General features: G+C 48.3%; 1 long non-coding RNA gene across 3 annotated transcripts in view; it reads right to left on the bottom strand.

The window, feature by feature from the left end:
* Positions 1–22,169, bottom strand: part of LOC109284257 (uncharacterized) — a 29,395-nt gene extending 7,226 nt beyond the window's left edge. Inside the window, exons 1-2 of one of the 3 annotated variants that reach the window (XR_009462030.1) lie at positions 17,397–22,169; positions 17,147–17,290 (exon numbers count right to left, since the gene is read on the bottom strand). This is a non-coding gene — a long non-coding RNA (uncharacterized LOC109284257). Of the gene's footprint in view, positions 1–17,146 lie in introns of all 3 variants that reach the window. The other 2 variants (XR_009462029.1, XR_009462028.1) reach the window with 2 other exon arrangements.
* Positions 22,170–23,849: the final 1,680 nt, after the last annotated feature.

Here is a 23,849-nt window from a genome sequence, read left to right as displayed (position 1 = left end):
TCTCAATCCTAGAGTGTTTATTTATGGATAGATTTTGGAATGTGCTTTTCAATCCAGTTTTAAACAGATGCTGCTTTGAAGGCTACTGGGTGGCATAACTCCTCTGTATGGTTTGACAGCTGAAGGCATAGTCCCCATAAAACTTTATGCTTAGTGTCCTGCATTCTCAGTTTTTATTTTTTAAAAATCTGGGAATTTTTCAGGATTTATTTTTGAAACATAAAAACCAGGATGAAATCAGGATAAAAGGAAGAAAAGGAAAAAAATCAGTTTAAATAGGGAAAAAATGGCTGTGAGGGAGGAAGAGAGTAAGGCTGGGACTAGGGAAGGGGCGGGGGGCAGGGGCATGGCGCAGCCCATCAGCTGCTCCTGGGGCTGCAGCATGGAGCAAAGAAGAGGGGAGTTGTCAGTAGGTGTGAGGTGGGGGAGGGCACAGCTCAACACTACACAACCCCCAGAAGGGCTAAAGGGCCTGTGCTGGGCTCTTCTTGGGGGGTGCATGCCCCTGGATCAGTGGCAGAAAGCACATGGCGGTGCACCCTGCCTTTCTTCCCTGGCTGCATTTGTGCCCCCCCACTGCAGCAGCCTGCTGCTGCGCTGCCCTGGTGTGTGGAGGGGGGGTGGGAGTGGCATGTGGCTGGATGTGGAGGGAGGGGAACCTGACACCAACCCTGGCACCTCCCACCCCACCTGGGGTCAGAGCCGGGAGCCCCGCACCACTAGGCAACAACTCCAGCCCTGCAGGCCAATGCAAAGCAGCTGAGTGAAGTACCTGCTGCAGGAAGTAGGGCCAGGCTCTATCACCTGCCTCCCCCTGGTGGGGCTCACAGCTCCCAGTGCCTGGGGCAGGGCCAAAGCCAGAGCTGCCAGGGTGCAGCTCAGACCCGCCTGCCCCGGGAGCAATTCCTGTGGCCCATTCTGCTCTGCCCGGGGTCAGAACTAGGAGCCCTGCACCCCCAGGCATCAGCTCCAGCAACCAGCCCCCGGCCCCTGCGTGGCCACCGCCACCCCGCTTCAAATGTGGCTGCTGCCACTGTCCCCCACCATGTCCGGCTGTAAACCTGTGCCTCAGGTAACCAGCACAGTGGTTACACTTTTAGCTTACCAGCACCACCTGTTTTTCAGTTCAAATCCCTGTTAACTGAGATGAGTGGAGAATGGGCCACTCCCCACTCATGCTGGTTAACAAGGATTTGAACTAAAAAATGGGTGTAAATCAGTAAAAACTGAATGACTTAAAAAAATTCAGGGAATTTACCAGTGAAAAAAAAACCCAGTAAAAACTGAGAATGTCAAACACTAATTATTAGGGCTGTGTGAAGCTTCGGTCCCTGATTCGATTTGGCAAAGATTTGACCCAATTTGGTGGCCAAATCTCTAAATCCAAATCGAATTAGAGGACCCTTTAACCTCTCCGAATTGATTTGGAACCCTCCAAATCAATTCAGAGAGATTCAGACAGATTTGGCAGTTCAGTCATAGATATACAGCTTTAAATGTTTTTCTATATACCTATAGGTAGCAGGGGCTCTGAACGCTGCAGTGCTGGGGCAGATGCAGCATCCCACAGGAACATGGGGGGCTCCCCAGTGTGCTTGGCAGCAGACCTGGAAGTGGACCAGAAGCACTTCTGGTCCACTTCCTGGTCCACCTGGGAGCACAACTGATGCCTCCTGGGTCCGGGGGGGGGCACCCAGGGCCCCCCCCTGCAGCTGATCGCCAAGCTGGCAGGACACAGGGGGCCCCCCAGCTCACTCCCCATTAGACCCGGAAGTGGACCGTAAGTACTTCCAGTTCACTTCTGGGTTTGCTGCCAAGCACGCTGGAAAGCACCTCATGCTCCTGTGGGATACTCCATCTGCCCCAGCACTGCAGCGATCATGGGCCATGCTGCTACCTCAAGGTATGTAGAAAAAAAAACCCTTTTAAAACTGTGCCTGTGTCCGAATCGCTGATTCGCCAAATCAGCATTGAATCTTTAGATTCGGATTCGGACAAATCAAATCAGGGACAGTGATCCAAATCAACAGATCAAATCAGTGTCCCCAATTTGGGCCAAATCTGAATCAAATAGGGCCTGTTTCGTACAGCCCTACTATTTATCCTTTAAGTCATCTATCTGTTGGCAATGCATGCTTACAGAAAATGTCTGGAGATGGGTGTACATTGATGGTAGTTCTGTTTATATTAATGATACATTTTGGGTTCACAGTAGTGTTCCCCATCTTCTAATCCTCTGGTAATGCAGATACAGTAGTTTGTTACCTACATCGAGTGGAAGTTGGTGACAATATTGGAAGAAAAGATTTAAGGCCTGGAATCCCAACAATCAACACTGTGCAGTGTCAGAGAGAATGAAGACTCAGATAGGAATCATGAAAGAATAGTGCAGGAGAGGCTGAAGAACAAGGAAGACAGGTGGCAGCATTTGACTTCCAGAAGGATCATCTGTCTGTGTTTCCAGAACTGTGAGAACTGCTTTCAGGCTCCCTACATAGGAACTATTGCCTCAGAGGAAACAATGCCTGGCAGGGATCAGAGACATTGTGCCAACCAGGAATTACATGGCCCCTGGAGATGGAGATTCCATTACCATCACACTGAAAAGGAGGAGCAGGAGGCTGGTAAGGCTGAATCTTGCCTACGGGGGAATGGAGAACCCCATATGTCATTCAAAGCTGGAATCTTGTGAAAGACACTTCATGTCTGGAACTCCAAATTCAGGAGGTCAGAGAGACCTCCTAAATTTCATAAACTTTTCCCATGACTGGTATTAAGTAATCCTTATTTGTTGTTTATTTCTAAACAGGTCAGATGCAGCCCATTGTAGGCAGATGCACTCATTTTGATTATACCAGGGCTGAGCTTGGTCTACAGACTTTGGAAAGGATTTACCAATATTAATAATTATGGAAGTCACAAACAGCAGGCTGGCGCTTGTGACCTACCTGCAACTGGGAGCCACCAATCCTTCCTGCAGTGGCCCCCACTTCAGCACCTGCTGTCTCCTCTGTTTACCCACATGACCAAGTACTGCAGATTCCCATTTGAAAAAGCAAATTCAGTAGCCAGGATAAACATCAGCTGCCACAGAGGGTGCAAGAGCTGCAAAGGGGAGTGTCATGGAGGAGACTGGCAGCAGGCACAGGGCAGAGAACAAACTAGTTGAGCTGCATGCTAATGATTTCCTGTGCTGCTGCAGGTTGAATCCAGTCTCTTTGAGATCCATATCTGGCTTGCAGGCTATAGGTATCTGACCCCTGACTTAACGAGAAGACATTTTATAGTTTAGACTGGGGTTGGCAACCCCTGGCACAGTTGCCACAGTGTAGCACACAAACTGCAGATGCTTCCTTAGCCTGACAAAGGGTTTTTAAACCCGAAAGCTTGGTAAGAAAAAAAAGTCCAACTATTTAGTTGGTCTAATAAAAGATATTGGATTTACAAAAAGAACCTTGTCTGCCTGTAGCACACAAAAGCATTCTGCTTGGCATGTGTGCCCCGGGGCAGACAGCAGAGAAGGGGTCAGAGCTATGTTGCCACAACAAGAATTGGGCGCCTTGTGGCTCCCCTGCCATCTGCCCCAGCACACTATCTTACAAGTCAAAGCTGTAGGTATTTTTGGCACTGCTCAAAAACGTTGCCGACCCCTGGTTTAGAGTTGCATTACTACTGCCATAAATTAATGTACTAACATTTCTTTTCAAAGGGTTTTCACCCTATTCAGGGGACCTGTACAGATCTTCTAAATACTTTTGAGAAATACCAACAGAGACTCAGTGATACACAATGAAAAATATATTTTAGTTTGGTGTAATAACCATCACAGCTCTCTCTCTTTTTTTTTTAAAACCTTTTGAATGTTTTAAATCATTGTTAAAATCATGCAACTATTTAACCTGTAACAACTCATTAGCATGTTTTAAAAAGTGTTTTTTATAATGAAATAATTACATTCTCACAAATGAACCCTCAAGACAGCGTGCGAGTACACAAGACTTTACTGCACATTCCCCTGACCGCTGCAATTTTGTTCCCGATGGGCACACATTCAGATGCATGTGGGGGACCCAGTTTAATGCACCTGAATTTTCTTAATAGAAAATTCAGATGAATTAATTGTATGTGTAGACATGCCCACTGTTGGTTTCTTGACTGAACTCATTAATGCTAAATATATTTGGAGTATGTGGCAATGCACCTTCAGTACCTGCCACTTTAAGGGTTGGAGCAGAATGAGTGGCAGCCTGCAGGTGAGTACAGAGGCAATCAGGCAGTCACAAGACACCCAGCTGGCTGTCTGATTGGGGCTAAGCTGTAGGACCATGGCATAAGAGCAGGCCCTGGCAGACAGAGCTGGCAGTTGCTGTTGGGACGCTGCTATGACGACATCTCTATCTTAAGATTTACTGTTCCCAGGTACATCTGGAGGTCTAGGGAGAAACTGTGGAGAAGGAGGAGGTTCTTAGGGGCCCAGTGAGGTTCCCAAGCCCCAGAGAGAAGGCTCTGGGCCTAAAGAGAGCAATACCAAGCCTGCGAAGGGGCTTATTGTTTGCAGAACTACACAGGGGCTTGGCAAGCCCCTGATTTAGAACAGGCAGGGGTGAGGCTTGGGGCTCAAGCGAGTTCAGCTGAGAGTAGAGCTGTGTTATTAAGATCTCTGGGGCTCTAAGCAAGCCCAGTGTGAGATGGCTGTATGATGAGGCTCAGAAGGGGACCCCTGTTGTCTAAGGAGGTCAGCTACTGCAGGGCTGAGACCAACAAACCCTGACTTGTCAATGCAAGAGGGCCAGGCTGGAAGGCCGAAGGGCAATTAAGCCCAACACAAGGGGCAGGCCTGGGCCATGATGAGCTATTAGCACCCCAACTGGCCTGGAGGCAGGGCCAGAGCCTAAGGAGGCTGAAGGCCACTTTAGTGTGGGGGGGGACATCACTGGCAAGGGGAAGAAAGGCTCGGCGAGACAGTAAGCTGAAATGAAGGAGGCTGAAACCAAGGTACAGTAGAGATAAGATAAAGGCAGGTAGGCCAGCACTGGTCCTGGGTATGACTGAAAACTACATCCACCTGCGGAAAGATGGTTTGGTGAGGCTACCCATAGCAGGGGAGCTCCTCAGAAATGCCAAGCCAGTTGCCTCCCTGGTGAAAGGCAGGTAGAGGCTCCTTAAAACCCCAGCCCCCCACATCCTGGTGGGTTACCCAGACTAAGGGCCAGGCACATCTCTGGACAACTGAGTCCCATGGAGGTGCAAGACCACAGAGCCCCCAACAACAGGGCAGAGATGCAGAGTGGCCCTAGTGAGAGGGCATAAGTGGAAGGCCTAGGAAGGCAGCAGTTAGGCCAAGGTAAGTCTACGGATGCCTAAGGCCGCTGTTGGGCCACAGGCTGAGACCCTGGTAAGTTTTTAGATATGGTGAGACCAAATTTGGATCAAAGGTTAAGAACTTGTTTCGGATGCCATCTGTGAGGCATGGGCTACAATAAGGATAGGTTGGAGGAGAGGGGGCAGAGGTTAAGTGCCAGGACACTGAGGCCAGGCAGGGCAACCATTGCTGGGACTGGGAGAGCAGGCAGGGGATCGTGGCTCATGGCAGAAACCCCCATGCAGAACAGGGCAGTGGGGGCAGCAGGGATCGTCCCTTTGGGAAGGGAGACAGAAGCCCCTCTCCCAACATGTCTTGGGACCCCGCCCGACAAGCCCTGATACTTATCGCATGGGCTGGGACAAGCAGCATCTGGGAGAAAATGCCGACACAGGCTCAGGGGCTCCGCAGCTGCCTGAGCCTGTGGATCAGCAAACCTCGGGGGCAGAGCCTGAGAGCAGCACAGGCTGCTCAAAAGGCAGCTGGGGAGACACCCAGCTGCCAGGAGAGAGACAGAGGCTGCTGGCGTGAGACGGATGGTGGAGCTGAGCGGGGAACAGCAGGACGCCAGCAGAGAGAACCAGGATGCTGGCAAAGAGCCTTGGGCAGCAAAGCCAAGTGGAGGGAAGCAGAGCGCTAGTGGGGAGGAGCAGGACGCTGGCAAAGAGCCTCAGGTGGCAGAGCCAAGCAAAGGAAAGCAGAGCATCAGCAGGGAGGAGCAGGACCCTGGCAAGGAGCCACAGGCAGCAGAGCTGGGTAGGAGTGGTGGAATGGGGCACAGGGCAAGAAGCCCCAGCATCCAAAAGGACAGCCTGGCAGGGAAAACCCCGGGTCTGGGCTTGAGGAGCCGGAATTGGCTAGAGGGGCATGGCAGGGAGAGGAAGGTCATCCCTACAGTCATGGGCGAAGACCAGGCTCTGCGGGATTGGCGAGGTATCTTGGTGGGGAAGGGCGGTAAGCAACGCCAAGACCTGGTGGGCAGCCGGGTGAAGAAAGAGGAGCAGGTGGCAACTGGCCCAGAACCCGGTGGGGAAAGGGGCGACTCCCACCAGGTGGTGGGAACAGGAGTAATTAACTCCTAGCCTGCAGGTCCCTGGGAAGAGTATGTGGAGGGGCCTATGATGAGTCTCTCTCCCATCCCAGGGAGACAGAAGGGTCCTGGGAGCCGGAGTCCCCTGTACTTCACCGGTAGACGCTGAATGCCTTTGCCAAGAGAGAAGGACCTTTTGAGTTATCATTACCCCAGGCTGGGGCATGTTTAGTTGTCCATGGGTTGGCCTGAAGATTAAGGATCAATCCAAGAGAGACTGACGGCCGAACAAACCCAACCCCACTCGGGAAGGGCCTCATGGGTGAAAGATCACCTGGGGAAAGGTACGGGGGGGCTGAGCTCTCCCAGGCCGTGGATGTGGTAAGGATGGGGTAAAGGGGTGGTTTGCAGCCCCACGAAGAAAGACCCAGGGCTATGACCTCTCTGGGACCACCAACAGGGAAGTGTCTCCCCCATCTATCAACATCAAAGTTGTGGCAGGAGAGTAGGGGCAGCACTCGGAACCATCTAGGTGGCCCTAGGGTGCGGTCTCACCCTGATGTTGCTAGGGAGGAAGGCGCCAACTGAAAAGGGGCCAAAGCCATACAACACCTACCAGTGACAGCGCCCCCACCTGCCAGCAGCTGGTGAGTGCAAGGTTTTTTTTTAAAAAAAAGCCCTGCACTCACCATTGTCTTCCAGGTGGGGGAGCGATCCCCACTGCTTGGGAGGCTCTGCCATGAGCCTCCATCTCCCACCTGCTCTCCCAGCCCCGTCAATGGCTGCCCCACCCAGCCCCAGCATCCCGGCACTTACAAAGAACAAGCAAAGAAACAAAAAGCCCCGCACTCACCAGTTGCTGGAGTAGCTGTCAGGGCTTCTGGGGGCTCGTGGCAGGGCCCCCACACACAGCACAGGGCAGTGGGGGGCAGCAGGGATCGCGCCCCCCCCCAGCACCTAGCAGGAGCCAGTGAGTACAGGGCTTTTTTTGCTTTTTTTTTTTTTTTTTTTAAAGAGCCAGAATGCTGGGGCAAGGTGGGGCAGCCATTAATGGGCCTGGGAGAGTGGGAGGGGGATGGGGCCTGTTTGATTTGGAGATTCAGCTGAATTGGCAGTGGCCGAATCTCTGAATCAGGTTTAGCCACATAGATTTTTGGGACAATGATTCAAATCATCAAATCAAATTCATTGTCCTCCCGAATCAGCCAAATCTGAATCCAAAGCGAATACTAGCCGCTTTGCACAGGCCTAACAAATACCATAAACAAAAACTAAAATTTCACATAATAGTAGTATGCTTCTATAACCCTTGCCCACTTCTCTTGCCAAACCCAGAGCCTAAAACTACTTTGCCACCGTTTAAAAACAAAACAAAACAAGTTGGAAGTCTGACTTGGATATTTGTATGTTTTATTTTAAAATTAATTCCTCCACCTTCCTACACATAACATATCCAACTGTAAATGTTGTCAAAACTTAAAGGTCTTTTTATGCATCTTATCACATTGAACAATGTGCTTGCTCTCCCAGCCCCTAAGAGCTATTTTTAAAATAAGTAAATATGTTAAGAGTGTCTCACATTTTATTTTGCTATTATTTCCTTTTATAGCTATATCTGAGGAGGAAAATGAGCTAGGGCTCCTTCTTAAGTTTCATGCAGAACATGATGCAACTCAAGCTGGCAAAATAATGGATGCCACTGGGAAGAGCCTCTGTTTTGCCCAACAAAAGGTTTTCAGTTTATTAATATGCTTTTTCCTTGGGTTAAATTAGGTGCTTATAAATACAAGGTTGCATTCACAGACTCTTAGATTCAAGACCCTAGTGTTCCAAGGTCCATAAGGTTCCAAGGCAGTTCCACGATATGGAAAACAAGCACAGGTATATTCATCTATAATATTATAATCACGCCTTAATGCTGCTGTTCAAGGAGACCTTAAAAGTCTAGTACGAACAGTGCATGCTGCCTTTAATACATACTCAGTATATTCAGCAGCTTAACTTGACTGCTTTAAAAGCACGTTGAAGAAATCATGCATTGTATATTAGCTTGAACATGCTAAATAATATACTGTAACACTGTGCCTTCAATTCTTCCCTAGAAAAGTCCTCAGTTACAGGAGCCTACACTGAGTGGAAGCTGAAAACAAGTTGACCCATAGCACCTGTTCCATTCACTATCTAACATTGTTTTATCCATAATGTAACATCTAATACATACATTAGATAAAGCCAAGGGCATATGTACAGAAATAGATCTGGCCAGGAAAGCAAGACTCGCTTTCACAAAAAATGTTGGTCTAGAAAAATTTTGAGGCCAAACTGGGGTTCAAAGCCAAAACCTTGGAAAAATATTGTGGAAGTGAAATGCCAGAACATTTCATTTTGATGTTTCCAAAACAAAATTTACTCCTAAGATCCATAGCACCTTGCCAGGTAGGCTGCTGGGAAGCCAAAGCAACCTTTCAAATGAGCTGATGGGAAATCGGAGATCTCAGGTTCCCAGCTCCTCAGCAGCCCAAGGAGCAGGGGATCCTGGGGCCTCAGCTCAAGAGCAACTCAAACAGGTAGGGTGCTGGGTAGCATAGGCAGACTTGCTCAGTAGCTGGGTAATTCAGAAGCATAGGAAACCCCAACTTCCAAGCGCCCTTCTAGGCAGGTTGTCAATGAACCAGGAACCTGGCAGTTCAGAAAGTTCTGCTCCTCAGGAATCTGAAGATTTGGGTTGTACAAGAGTAAGAAAAATGGATGTAGTGGGTAGGCAAGCTAGCAAGAAATCAAGGGAGTGTCCATTGTAAACTTCCTTGGTTTCCTTCAAAAGATTGGTTGAAATCCACACACCGCTGACAAATGCTTCTCTTTTAAAGAATCAGCATTGTCCAACGGAGAAACATTCTACTGGAAAATTTCTGATCAGGTCAAAAACATCATAGCTTGCATGTGAGCAGTTTAGTGCTGCTGGTATAAAATTAATCTGGAATATCATTCTTAAATTCCTTCAAAATAGTCTTAATAGAATTTTCCAAGTTTTTAAAAATAAAATAAAATTCTGGTTGATTTCTAAACGTGGCACTGGGCTGTTTAACCCAAGATCAGCCACATCTTTTTACAGGACTTGAGACCCTCCTTGTTGCACATGATTGATTTTAGAACCAGACTTATCTCTTCTGCAGGCTCCTGCGCTACTCTTTCTTTCTAAGCCTAGTTCTTTGCTAATGTCTGTAGGCCCAGAAGGTAAATCATTCATCATCTGAACCCAGAATTCTTTCCTGCCCAGGGCAGGGGGTCGGAGTCAATGATCTAATAGATCCCTTCCGACCCTAAAATCTATGAAAATAAAATAATAAAGTTAATTAAAAAATTTAGAATTATTTGACAGATACTGCCATATGCCAGGTCCTGCCTTGAGCAGGGGGTTGGACTAGGTGACCTTCTGAGGTCCCTTCCAACCCTCATTTTCTATGATTCTAAAGCAAGGATTCTCACTGACTTCACTCTCACAGACTGCATATGTGCACATTAGACGAGAGAGTTTTTTCACAGATCTTTGTGTACTCTAAAATTCCACTTTGTTATGCACATATACAGTGAGAAGAGATGGTGGGATATCATTATTAAAAAATCCAGTGCTTACTAACTTAGTTACCTTCATGAAAGATATTTTTAAAACACACAGACCTTGTTAAAACATTACTTTATTAAGCCACCGAGATATTTGTCCAAGTTAGGGACAACCAGGAGCAGATTCAGGGGAAGGGTGAAGCAGTGTAGGCATACCCCACCTTCAATGGCCACCAGTGCTATCCCCAGCTGACCTAGGCACAGGGAGAGATCCAAAGCCACTCCTGTGCGGCTCCATCTGTGAGCTGTGTTGTGCGGTGTTCTGGGTTCAGTGGGGAACAGCAGCAGCGGGTTTCCTCTTCCTGCATCTGCTCCCTGCTACTCCCCCAGGGGAATCTCCACTGGCTGGGAGCAGGCACTGGGAGGGAGAACCCACCCCCTGCTGCCACCACTGTCCCTGTTTGATACAAGCACAGGAGGAGGCCCAGAGCTATTCCAACACTACTCCAACCATAAGCTGCAGAGAGCATCTGTGGGAGTATGCCAAGCTCAGCTCAGAACAGCAGTGGCAGTGCACAGGTTCCTCTTACCAATGTCTTCTCCTGCATGCCACCACCTCTCTCCCCTGCTAAGCCTGGCTGCCCACATAGCTGGTCCCTGCAGCTTGTGGCTCAATGGGGGCAAGAGTGAATCTGGAGCTCCCTCTGCCCCATGGGTCAGCTGGTAACAGCGGCAGCAGTGTCCAGCAAGAGAGACCACATTTGTCACGTCTCATCCTGAAAGGTTAGAATTTGGCAAGGCTAAAAACAACTGAAAAAGCTAGGGTTAAACTATATATACTGTTATCTATACAAGCTATAATTGGCCACTCTTAGCCAACTGCAAGTTGAAGGCAGTTCCTATTCTACTGCTGCTACTGTGAAGAAATGTATACCTTACTATCTGGACCAGATCCCTTCATCCACTTGTCTCAAGTGGGTTGCCAAGAGCACAATACTCATTATATTGTATGACATTTAAATTTATATTTATATTTTGAACAATGGGAATTCCAAGTTACTATTATATGAACACATCCCTTCTGCTCCTGGAAGTTTGTTATGTTTCTTTTTAGTAGCTTATGTTTATTCTATTTTATGAACTTTGCAGTTTGCAATATGTGGAAATGTTAAGTGACAAGTGTTACTGACTTCAGAAATAACATAGCGTAGACACTGGCAACCTTTTCTAGCTGTGGGCCAGAATGACTCACCCAGAGTGAGAGGAAGGCAGGTGCTAAGACCCTGTCACCGGTGTTGTTCATCTCTGTGGTGTCTCAGTGAAAGAACCTGCAGCCAGGACTTTTCCTCATGGTGGCATGCGGAGAGCACCTGCAGCTGTGTTCACTCCCATGACAGCATGGGGACAGTGCCCACAGAAGATGCCGCCTCCTGCCCAAAGGTTGCTAAAGTCCCACATCCATAAGCCAATCCAAAAGTTCTGTAGGCTAGATCCAGCCTGCTGGCTGTAAGTTGCCAACCTCTGACATATGACCATTTAATGCCTAACAAGAGTTGGGTGGCACCTTCAGAATCAAACCTTTTGACAGGGATGGACAAATTCCCTAACACTTATAGGCACAATTCTAAATCCTGTCATGGCCAAGAACTTCAGGGCACAATTGTTTCAAGATGCCTATGCCCAAGTGAGCAGTCTGCACACAGCGCTCCAAGTCACATACTGATTATTATTTGTTAGGTGACTTTTTCTTACAATAAATAATAAACAAGAATTGCAGAAAATAACACCCCTCCAAATAATATATGAACAGATGGAAAGAACAAGAATGTTTTATTTAACTACTTCTCTTCCTTCAAGAGCTACATTTAAACTTCCTATGAGCTCATAGGTCACAGTTTCCCTCCAGCCTTGTAGCTACGTTACACGCACACACAGACACACACACACCCACCCCTATACATAGATATACACACATGTATATTGTGTGTGTGTGTGTGTGTGTGTGTGTGTGTGTGTGTGTGTGTGTGTGTACATACACACACACACACACACACACAGGTAGATTTATATAGTCTGCATAATTTGATTTGGTGATTCAGCAAGTAATGTAGTCACCTTAAAATTATGCCAATGAAAACATTACCTCATAAAATACCATTGTGCATTTTATAGTCCCAATCTAACTTGTTACATATTTATATCTACAAAAACTATATAAAAAGAAGTATAAGGTTGCAAAGTCAAGCATTTGAAAGTTCTGAGTTACCCGAAGTAAAGATTAATCAACCCTCATTCAGTGTCCTTGTGCAAATGCATTATGATACGGTCTTTAATTACATAACTCCCCGAGACATTGTTTGACACACTCCATGTGATGATGAACCATGCTTTGGAATGAATGTAGAAAAGAAATCAAATCCCCCAAATTTCATCATTTGTGATCAAAATGAGATACACATGAATCATTAGCAGAATTGAAACATTTTGATAAACAGCACAGATCTCTGCCATTTAAGTTAAATGACTTCACTAGTAGGTTGTCATCCTCTATGGCTAGGGAACAGAAGTTACACATAAACTGGTTTAAGTGATCAGAAACTGGTTTAAACCTGTAACAGAACAGAACTTCAGTGCACATAAACTGGTTTCAAAATGGCCTAAACTGGTTTAACATAAACCTGGTTGAATGCAGTATCAGACTTAACTGATTTAGGTCAAACCAATTTATGGAACTTTTGTCCCTGACCCCTTCCTGGTTCAAGTTAAATCAGAGTCCCCCCGACATCCCTGCATACTTCACAGCCCTGGATTGGGCTGGGCTGTGCTGTCTGCTTGAGCAGAACTGGGTTGGTCCTGCCCCTCTGCTCCCTAGTCTGAGCAGTGATGGCTGGCTGACAAGGGGGTGGGGGTGAGAAACGCAGTTGTCACAGCTCAGTGTGCTGACAGGGGTAGAGCAGCCCCTGGCACCCCGCTGGAGTGGAGAGGGTTGGGGTGTGCGCCAGTAGGCTTAGGGGAAGGGAAGGGGATTAAAACCCCTCTGCCACCCCTCTTCCATCCACATGGGACCCCAGTCTGTGAGCACGCAGCACTGGCCCCTACCACCCCAAGTCTCCTGGCTGCACAAACAAAGCTGGCGCAGACAAGCAGCAGAGGGATCTGTTTAGAGCAGAACCCCAGGATGTGGAGTCACCCTTGTGTCCCAACAAGCTGCTCCCATCTTCCGTTCTGGGAAGCCAGCAAGCACCAGGCAATGCAACGTGTTTATAGTGGGTCATTGGCAGATGGGTAATTCCTGAGCAGCCCCCTGCAAGATGGGATAGAGGACTGGGGAGCAGTAATGAGGCACTGCCTGGGTTAGCTCTGGCCACACCCCTAGCTGTGCAAGCAGCCAGTGGGGCAGAAAGCTAGGCAGACCCTGGCTGTGGTCCCCATGCCAGCGGGGTAGACGGGAAATGGAGGATTTAATCCCCCTCCCTTCACCTGAGGCTGCTGCCCAGGTGGGCTCTGGCCACATCCCCCACCATGCGAATGTTGAGCAGGGGGGAAAGCCCAGCAGACCCAGGCTGGGATCCCTGTGCCTGTGCCTGAGAGGGGAGGCAGGGGTGTTTAATCCCCCTCCCTACCCCCCCTTGCCCGAGGCGCTGCCCAGGCCAGTGTCTGGCCACACCCCGCCCCCACCTCTCGGGGAGAAACCTGGCAAGGGCTGCTTCTCCTTCCCCCTCCAGGCACACCCCAGCTGGGGTCCCTGCAGGCCAGGGTGGTGGTTTAAACCCCTCCCCAATCATATTCAGTGGCCTGCCAGGGCCTGGCCATATGCCCTCAGCTCAGTTTCCCTTCAGCCTTGTGGCTACTGCTGAAGGGAAGGGAGGGCTTGCTCTAGCACAATGAATGCCACATGCCCCTGGAGGCTGGGGGGACATGGCGACCACGCACAGGTGGCAGCGGTGTTGGGGGCATGGTGGCAGGGAGCTCCCTCAGGCAGCCATGGTGGTGTTGGGCGGGTGGGGGGGGGGAGTGGAGAGCAGCAACCGGTGGTTGGCAATCACCCACAGACGCCACTGGCAGCGTCAGCCAGGGGCGATCCAGCAATTGCCCACAGACACTGCTGGCAGTGTTGACGGTGAGAGGGAGGGGCAAGCAGCAACTACCCACAGGCACTGGCGGCAGCATTGGCAGTGGCCAATCGCAGGGGGTGTGCTGCCAATCTCTGGGGATGCATGTGCACCTGCATGCACCTATAGTCTGAGCCACTGCAGCTATGTGGCTGCATTTCTGGAATCAAAAGTGAATGTCTATTCACTTGCAAATTGTTTCATGGTTGGTAGGGTCAGAAGGGACCTAAGCAGATCATCAAGTGCGACCCCCTGCCATGGCAGGAAAGAGTACTGGGGTCAAACGACCCTGGCGAGGTGTTCATCCAGCCTCCTCTTAAAGACCCCCAGGGTAGGAGCCAGCACCACTTCTCTTGGAAGTTGGTTCCAGATCCTAGCCGCCCTGACTGTGAAGTAGCGCCTCCTGATATCTACTCTAAATCTACCCTCTGCCAGCTTGTGACCATTATTTCTTGTCACTCCTGATAGTGCTCAGGGGAACAGGGACTCCCCCATTCCCTGCTGGTCCCCCCTGACCAGTTTGTAAATGGCCACTAGATCCCCCCTCAGCTTTCTCTTGTGGAGGCTGAACAGGTTCAGGTCCCTTAGCCTCTCCTCGTAAAATCTACCATTCTGACCCCTGATCATGCGGGTGGCCCTCCTCTGGACCTTCTCCATGGTGTCCACGTCCCTCCTGAAGTGCGGCACCCAGAACTGGACGTAGTACTCCAACTGTGGCCTGACCAGTGCTGCATAGAGGGGGAGGATCACCTCCTTGGACCTGCTTGAGATGCATCTGTGGATGCTTAACAAGGTATGGCTGGCCTTCCTGACCACTTCCCCACACTGTCGGCCCATGTCCATTTTGGCATCAATAATGATTCCAAGATCCTTTTCTGTCTCTGCACTGACGAGAAGGCAGTTCCCCAGCCTGTAGGTATGCCGCTGGTTCTTCCTCCCCAGGTGCAGTACCCTGCACTTGTCAGTGTTGAAACCCATCCTGTTCTCATCCGCCCACCCCTGTAACCTGTCTAGGTCCAACTGCAGCCTATTCTCACATCTTAGTGTTGTCTGCGAATGTGAACAGGGTGCTTTTTACACCCTCATCTGAGTCACTGATGAAGATGTTGAACAGTGTGGATCCAAGGACTGAGCCCTGCCCACATCCCTCCAGGTCGAAAATGACCCATCCACCACCACTCTCTGAGTGCGGACCTCCAGCCAACTAGTGACCCATTTGACTGTGTAGGTGGTGACACCATAGTCCCCTAGTTTTTTAATGAGAATGGGGTGAGACAGTGTCGAAGGCCTTCCTAAAATCCAGAAACACTACGTCCACTGCTACCCCTGCGTCTAAGGATTTTGTGACTTGGCCATAGAAGGCCACCAGGTTGGTCTGACAGGACCTGCCTCTAATGAACCCATGTTGGTTGCCCCTAAGCATAACCTCCCCTGCTGGCCCCTCTCGGACATGCACCAGGATAACTCTCTCAAAAAGCTTCCCCAGGATCGAGGTAAGACTGACTGGCCTATAGTTTCCTGGGTCCTTCTTCCTCCCTTTTTTGAAAATGGGAACCACACTGGCCCTTTTCCAGTCCTCTGGCACCATGCCAGAGCACCATGAGTGCTCATAAAGCCATGCCAGGGGTCCTGCATTGACCTCTGCTAATTCCCTCAGCACTCTGGGGTGGAGATCGTCAGGAACTGCTGATTTAAATACATCCAGTTGCTCCAGAAGTTCCCTGACTAGGTCCTCACTGACCCTAGGCCTGGGTGTGCCTCCCCCAGGACCTACGGGGGTCCTGGTTTTGGGGGGGGGGGGGTGACCCAGTCCCTGCTCAGAAAAATGGAGGCAAAGAAATTGTTAAATAGGTTAGCTTTGCTGTCTCGTGCGACGACCAGATTTCCTAGCGTGTCCTGCAGAGGCCCCATATTACCTGGTACCTTCTTTTTACCCCCTATGCATTTAAAAAAGGACTTCTTGTTGTCTTTGATCTGGGTAGCTAGTCCCAGTTCCATCTCCGCCTTGGCCTTCCTGACCGCCCCCCTACAGCCCCAAGCAACCAAGGTATAGTCCTCCCTGGTGATGGCCCCTCCCTTCCATTGGATGTACACCTCCTTTTTAACTAGAAGACATTCCCGTACCCGTATGCTTTTGGTGAGCCATGGGGGCTTTTGTGCCCTCTTGTCCCCTTTGGTCCACGTTGGGATTACCTCCCTTTGGGCTGGGAGGATCGCCTCCTTAAGGAACGACCACTCTTCCTGGACACCTGACTCTCCTCCCCTCTGGGACCTCAGTGCCTCCCCGACTAATCACCTTACTTCATTGAAATCCGCCCTCCTGAAGTCCAGGGCTGCTGCCTCGCTCCAGGCCTTTGCCACCTTGTGCTGGATGGTGAATTCCAGCAGGCGATGATCACTGTCGCCCAGGTGGTCGAGCACCCACAGACCCCTTACCAGGTCATCGACCGTGGCCAGGACTAGTTCCAACAAGACGTCTCCCCTGGTGGGGCTGTGCACCTCCTGGGTTAGATGGAGGTCCTGTATCTCAGCTAGGAACCTACATGAGCGGTCAGACCTGGCTGACTGCTCTTCCCAGCAGATGTCTAGAAAGTTCAGGTCACCCATGATGACCATGTCCTTTGACCTAACTACCTCCGTGAGTTGACTTAAGAATTCCCGGTCTAGCTCTTCCCCTTGGTTGGGTGGCCTGTAGTAGACCTTCACTGTTAAGTCCCTTTCCCCTCGACTCCCTTGTATTCTAACCCAGAGCACTTCAGTGTGCCCCTCATCTGACCTTGTGCTACTAGATGAGGATGTGTATTCCTCCTTGACGTAGAGCGCCACACCCCCACCTCTCCTCCTTGTCCTATCCCTCCTGTACAGCCTATAGCCTTTGATATTCATCACCCAGTCATGTGTTGGGTCCCACCACGTTTCAGTGAGCCCCACTATGTCTGGGTTGGTGTTAGCTAGCAGGAGGGTGAGTTCCTCCTGCTTGTTCCCCATACTACAAGCATTAGTGTAGAGGCATTTGTGGCCTCCTAAAGATGCATGCACTGGCCCCCTAATCTCAGTACTACCTGGGCTCCTGTTGCTTACCTGGGTATTTGTTCTGCTTGTCGTTGGTCTAAGCTGGGCTGTTCTTGTGGGTGACGCTTGGTTTAGTGGTCCAAGGCTTCCTCCGCCCTTGTCTTCCCCTTCTCCCGACAAGCCTAGTTTAAAGCCTGCTGGAGATCAGCCAACCTAGAAGAGAACATATGCTTACTTTTGGGGGAAAGGTGAAGCCCATCCCACCCGAGCCCCAGGTCGTCCTGATGCGTGGGTTGTTGTCTAGGAAGCCGAAGCCCACCTCGAGACACCATTCCCAAAGCCGCAAGCTGACCTCTCTGATGCAGGTCTCATGTCATCTTCCACGTCCGCTCACTGGTAGGACAGAAGAGAATACCACCTTTACCCCTATCTCCTTCAGCACGCCCCCCAGAGTGTGGTAGTCCATCATCAGGTGATCAGGGCTTCTCCTGGCCGCATCTTTAGTACCCACATGGGTTAGGACCATGGGGTAGTAAATCGGTGGGCCGGATAATGGCCTGGATCATCCCCGTCACATCCTGAACCTTTGCACGGGGCAGGCAGTAGACCTCGCGTGTCAAGGGGTCCTGGCAACAGATGGGACCCTCTGTACCACTCAGGATAGAGTCGCCTATGACGATCACTCAACGTTTCTTCCTCTGGGTCTGCTTAGCTCCTTCAGCCTGTTCAGAGTGTGGAGTTGCCTCCTCTCCAGAGTTTTCCTCCTCTACTTCCTTCTCCTGCAGTGTTGCCAGGGCCTCGTACCTGTTCTCCAGCCGGACTGGAGGAACTGGCACTGCTCTGCTGCGAGCAGCCCTGATTCTGGAGGGGACCATCTGCTACTCTGCTGTGGAAGGCACCTCCTGGGGTGCTTCTTCCTTGGATGCATGGCCCTGCAGGGAGAGAAAATACCCATCAGTTTCATCCTCTGCCTCCCTGATTCCCCTCAGCCTGCTAACCTCCTCCTGGAGCTCCCTCACCTGCACCTCCAGGGCCCCAAGGACAGGTGGGGGGGCCCCCATTCCCTGCCCCCTTCCAGCCCTGCTGGGCATCCAGTTTACACAGGTTAGACTACTCTGCAAAGATTGAATCAAATCAGGCTTGAGCTTTTTGAATGTCTGTACTTTGCCTATGTGTATGAGCCACTCACAGGGGAATGAACAAACACTTTGTCAGCGGATTTCACCATTACTTGCTGACAACAGCATTCATATTTTGATTCTGTTCCAGAATCTAAAGGGGATTGTGGTTCCTTCTGCCTGTTTCTGAAAGCTTGACTCCTCTACTCTGTTGCCTTCAGCCTGACTCCCCTCCCAACTTTTCATTCTCATTTCAGTCCCCTTGCCCAGGCAATCCTGGTTTTTCTCCTCTAAAGTCTAAATATGGATTCCCTTCCTGCCTTGATCCACAATACAAATCCTATTTTCCCTCTCCTCTCTTGTTGGTCTTCAAGTCCCAGATTTCCCTCAGCTCCTTTTCCAAAATCCTGTTCACAGTCCTTGCTGCCCTCTTTTCTCTCCCCTTCACACTGGCTCCCAGTCTCCTTGCCCAGTCAGTCCTAATCTTTTCTTCTCATACTCACCCAACTGATTCCAGTTCTCAGTCTCCTTACTTGGCCAGTCCTGAGTCTCCTTTCAGTTTCCTGTTTCAGCCTTCCCCACAGGAGTCCAGATTGATTTCTTGTCATGTGTGTATACGAGTGAAGTAGCTTCCTGCTTTCTAGTCTGCAAGGGAAGCATTAACGGTATTTCTATGCTGTCCCTAGCACTCTGACAGAAAATTGCTTTTAAACATGCCCTGTGCCACTGCATCCTGCTAACATGTGCCCAACTCAAAGATACAGTGGTGGAGCCATACTGAGGGATACTCCTGTGGCTGCTCTTAAACATACTCTTGATTTCTTTCTCAGTTATATCACAAGAAGCACCTGTCTCAGCAGCTTCATTGATACATTTACAGATTTGGTGTGGGTATACTGAAGTGGGTAGATGGGGCCTGTGCCATAGACTGCAAGGCACCCCTTGTTAGACTTTAGCCCCTGCTCAGAAAATGCCAGCTCTTAACTTTCACTTGTTCTTTGATTACAGAAAAATAATAGAGCAATTCTTCCGCTGCAAAGAACTTAGAAAGACCACAACAGGGCAGAATGCTTTTGACACCGATTCCTACTTGAAATCTCTGGGTTTATCTTGTGAACCATGTGTAGGTGCTTGCACACCTAACAGTGCTAACATTGCCTTGCACCCTGTGGCACCCTTAAAAGGATCCCACAGCACTCTGGTTGAGAAACACCTGCATTTAGTTCCTACACCAAGCAGCAATTGCTAAGAAAGTGTTATCTAGCTGCCAAACCCCAGCAAGTCTTTTCTGAACATATTTAAGCCAATTTTCCAAAGGTTTATGACTATCAGATTTGGGCCTGTTTTCCACAGGAACGACAAGAGGCACATCCTCAATGCTAGAACCACTTCCTTCCAGATATTAAGCCATTGCTTCAAAACATGTGTTCATTAAAGCTTCACAACAAAACAAGTATAAGAAAACATTTAATATGAGCAAAACAATGCATTTTTCTCTAATCTTGTTTTTGGAAATGACTGAGCCAGTGGTATAGAAACTTTTCAAAATGATTCAGCTTCTGGCAGAGACCTAATGTGGATAATTTCAGCCCAAATGGTTAGAGTCAGGAAACATTATGACTACAGTACATGAAAATAGTAAATGAATAAAAGCTTTAAGCCAACTTTGCATCAATACTTTGAGGCACAGGTTAAATCCTCCTCTACATGGAGGGGCATTGTTGGACACACATTAGTTGGGCATTTGGGGAAGGGTGGAAATAAGGAAGATAAAGAAGGCTCTGCCCATTAGGCCTAAGGAAGGGCTACTGGACCTATCAGAATGCGGGTCTAATGACTGGAAATTCTTGTGGAAAATGTGTTGCACCATTAACAAGAGCTTCTCGTTTTGCCATGCATCTTCATCATACTACCTTGAGAAGTTGTGGGATGTCCATCCCAGGACATTTTCAATATCAGGTTGGACAGACATTTGGCTGGGATGGTTTAGTCAAGGATGATCCTGCCTTGAGCAGGGCACTGGACTAGTCCTCATGAAGTCCCTTCCAACCCCACTTTCCAATGATAATTTTTGCTTGTACAACATTTTTAAAAAACATGTTTTGGAAAAACTGAAATTTTAAAACGATGACATTTTAAAATTTTAAATTGAGACCTTCAAAAGAATGCCTTGCATCCAAAAGCTTGTCTAACTCTATCCCAGCTATGCAGTTAGTCCAAAAAAAGATATCCTGCGAAGAATCCATGCTTCTCACAAAATGTGTTTATTAATACTGACCTCTCTAACTGCCTTAATTACCATATACAGCAAAGACTTAATATTATTTCATTTTCAATTCCTTTAAAGTTGTGTGAAATACCTTTTTTAATGTCAGGATGTTTTGAATTTAAGGTCTGTATCATTTCTTGGTACAGTTGTGGATAAATACTATAGATTATTGACCACATCACCATTGATATAAAGCTGGGGGCGGGGCGGGGCTGGGCTGGGCACTAAGGCACACGGTTGATAGTTCAAAGGTCACAAGTTTGAGGCCATAGCAGAAGCGCTTACAGCATGGCCCTGTCAGATTGCACCAAATCTGTGAATTCTGCTAAATACTTTCTCACAACAAGGAGAGGAGGAGGAGGTATAAAAGTTAGGAGGGATTACAATTATTTCAGACCTTAAAATTGTCATATGTCCATAACCAATTATTACCAGTTCTTGCTTGCAAACTCTGGGCTTGGTTTTCCTCTCACACTGCTGTAAATCAGGAGAAGTCAACAGAGATAAAATAGTATAGAATTGGTAAGAGAGAAGAATTTGTCCCTCTCTTTTACCAGATCACACTTGGGAATAAAACTAAGAACAAACTTCATTTTTTTAATGGCAGATGTCAGAAAGCTGCTTAGAGGGCTGGAATGTTAGAAGTAGCCCCCTTGGAGATGGATTAGAAGGAAAATAAGGGAGCCAAAAGCACTAAACAGACAGTTTTTATTCCATGGTTACGTAGTTCATTCCATGGTTACAGATACAAAGGAGTTTATTTTTTGATTATATAAAACTGCCTCTAAAACTGAACCAGAAGGCCTAAACTATATCTTTTTAAGATCTAGTTAAACCATTTCTGCTAAATAACTGTGTAGATTACATATTTGTACATCTATAAAAATAAATCTGCCGCTCTTACTAGAGAGGAAGCCACCGTTTTCACAAGCCAACAAAAATAGTGTTTTTCACTCCATATATAGTGTAGGAAAAATATCCATGTTTGTCAAACAAAAAAGGACAAAATTGACAGGAATGGAAAATATGTTCTTACTTCAAGAGGATATTACAAACAATGGAGTCTAAAAATCAAATGTTAGTGTCCATTATAAGGAACACTGTTCAGATTAAAGTGATTTTTATGTTTAAATAATTTTAAACTACATCGCACTCTATAGATGACTATTCCTTGTCTAAATTTTACAAATTCACCTTTTTTTAATAAATAGTCATTAATTAGATTCCTACACACTCTCCCTCTCTTCTTGGGGGAGTTTCATCTAGGCTGCTGGATTCAATTTTCAGCCCTTCTGGCAGTGTATTCTCATCTTTGGACTATTTTTGTTTCTGGATTTATTCCAGTAACAGCAAGGAAAATATAGTTTGCAGATGAACTAGCTTGGTTAATCTCAGCTTTTCAGAACAGAAAAAGGTAACAATTTTCTCAGTTTACTGAGATTTATCTCCAACCATCCATCTTTAAAAAAAGGAGATATTTGACATTTGTCATGCCTATATTTTTGTGAGGAGACTCTCTTACAGACAGATTAGCTCCCCATAGTGGCCTGTTAAGATCAGCCTTAGGAAGCTGTCTGAAGAAACAATAGACATGCAGCATCAGGATGTACTCAGTTAAAATTTTGTATATAAAACTAAATTCCTCCCCTGTAACTAACATGACTTAGGACAAACAATCTTAAACCAAAAGAAACACATCAGGTAAGCTTCTGCATAACAGAGGCCACACACCACACAAACTGCAGACCCCCAGGACCCTCCCCACCATGTGGGTAGACTGGCTCCCCTCAACCATGCACACAGCCTAGGCAGACCAGCTCCCCTTCACATGTGCAGCCTGCCTCCCCCTGCTTTGTCGACAGCATGGGTCCACTCAGCCACACAGGCATGGCTCCTTTTTTGCGGTGCGAGCAGCCCAGATTGCACCCTGACATGCATACAGCACTCTCCAGCAACCCAGCCCCACCTGTTCTGGCCCCAGGAGCAGAGGAAGGAAGCAGAGGAGGAAGGAGGAGCCTGGTCACTCCAGCCACCTAAGTTGCCAGAGTAGTGGTGGGCAACCAGGTGGGAGCTTGGGGCTACAAAATCCTCAGCGGTCACATGCAGCTTCTATAGGCCACTAGTTGGACAGCTTTGGCTTAAATGATGTAAACCATGGCTTTCCCATGCATGCAGAGGGGGAGAGGGAAAGAGAGAGAAATATGAAGATTACTAAAGAAAATGAACATTCCGGCCTGAATACATCACTGCAATTATTTGACACATGAATTGACAAATGAAGCAGCTATGTAGCAGTCACCTACTTTATTGCTAGTAAAGTTTCTTGGCAGAGAAAATTAAAGGAAATAAGTAGCCTCAGGAAGAAAAATAAAGTTCTGCCATAGATTAAAAGCTAGAAATAAAAAACAAAGGATAAGTGGCCCATTCTCCAAATGGAAATATGCTAACAGTAAAGTAACTCAAGCAATATGTGCTTGGATCAACGTTGTTGAAAGCCCTGTTTATTTGCATCCCACTTGCACCAAATTGGCAGCAGCTGTGACAGAATTAAACCTTTAGCCATGGAGCTGCAAGGAGAGGGTAAGTGATGCTGTTGAGTGGATTTCACCCCTCCAGAATGCAACCGACATTCAGGCAAGATAAGCCCATGCTATGACAGGGAACATTTTTCATCTTCATTCTGCCTTCCCAAAACAAGAGGCATGTCTTGTATGGGGGCATGTGGTATATGAAGAAATATGGTACCTAGCTATAATCTGGAAAGAAAAGTGAATGGTAAGAGGTTATCACTTACAGATTACATTTTCTAAGTTAGTCATAACTAGGGATCTCCTGAAATCATGATTTTATGGAAATTGTGAAATCTGGCATTACCTGTGAAGTCAGGTGTAACAGGCATTGCTTCCGAGCAAAGTTGCGGCCCTCTCACCTGTTCCTGCGGCAACCACCCGCCTTCTCACCTGCCACGTCTTGATGTTAATTAATTAATTAGCGGGAGGCTGCCCATTATAATGCCCCGATGCCGGGGGGCGCTCTGCGGCTCCAACCTCCCCTAATACCGCAGCCCAAGCCTCGCAGATGTAATTGCTGTCATCTCTCTTCTGCCCCCTTTCAGGGACTCACTATGCTGCCCCCTTTCTGGGGCTCCCTATGCCCACACTTGGGCTCAATCGCCCCTCTCTGAGGCCGGGGTCTACGCCCCTATAAACTGCGCCCTCACTGGCGTCTGGCTGTGCCCCGCTTGGGCTTACAAAATGGCCCCCTTCCTGGGAGCTCGCCCTGCCCATGCTGGGGCTTCAGAAATGCCTTTCCCTAGGGCTGGGGTCTATACACCCCGTATGCTGCGCCCTCCTGGGCGCCGGGGTCCCCGCACACTGCTGCGGGT

The sequence above is a fragment of the Alligator mississippiensis genome, chromosome 4 (genome assembly GCF_030867095.1).
Source record: "Alligator mississippiensis isolate rAllMis1 chromosome 4, rAllMis1, whole genome shotgun sequence".
Classification (NCBI taxonomy): Eukaryota; Metazoa; Chordata; order Crocodylia; family Alligatoridae; genus Alligator; species Alligator mississippiensis.
The sequence above is the reverse complement of the archived record's forward strand: the minus strand, read 5'-3'. Positions and strand labels throughout refer to the sequence as shown.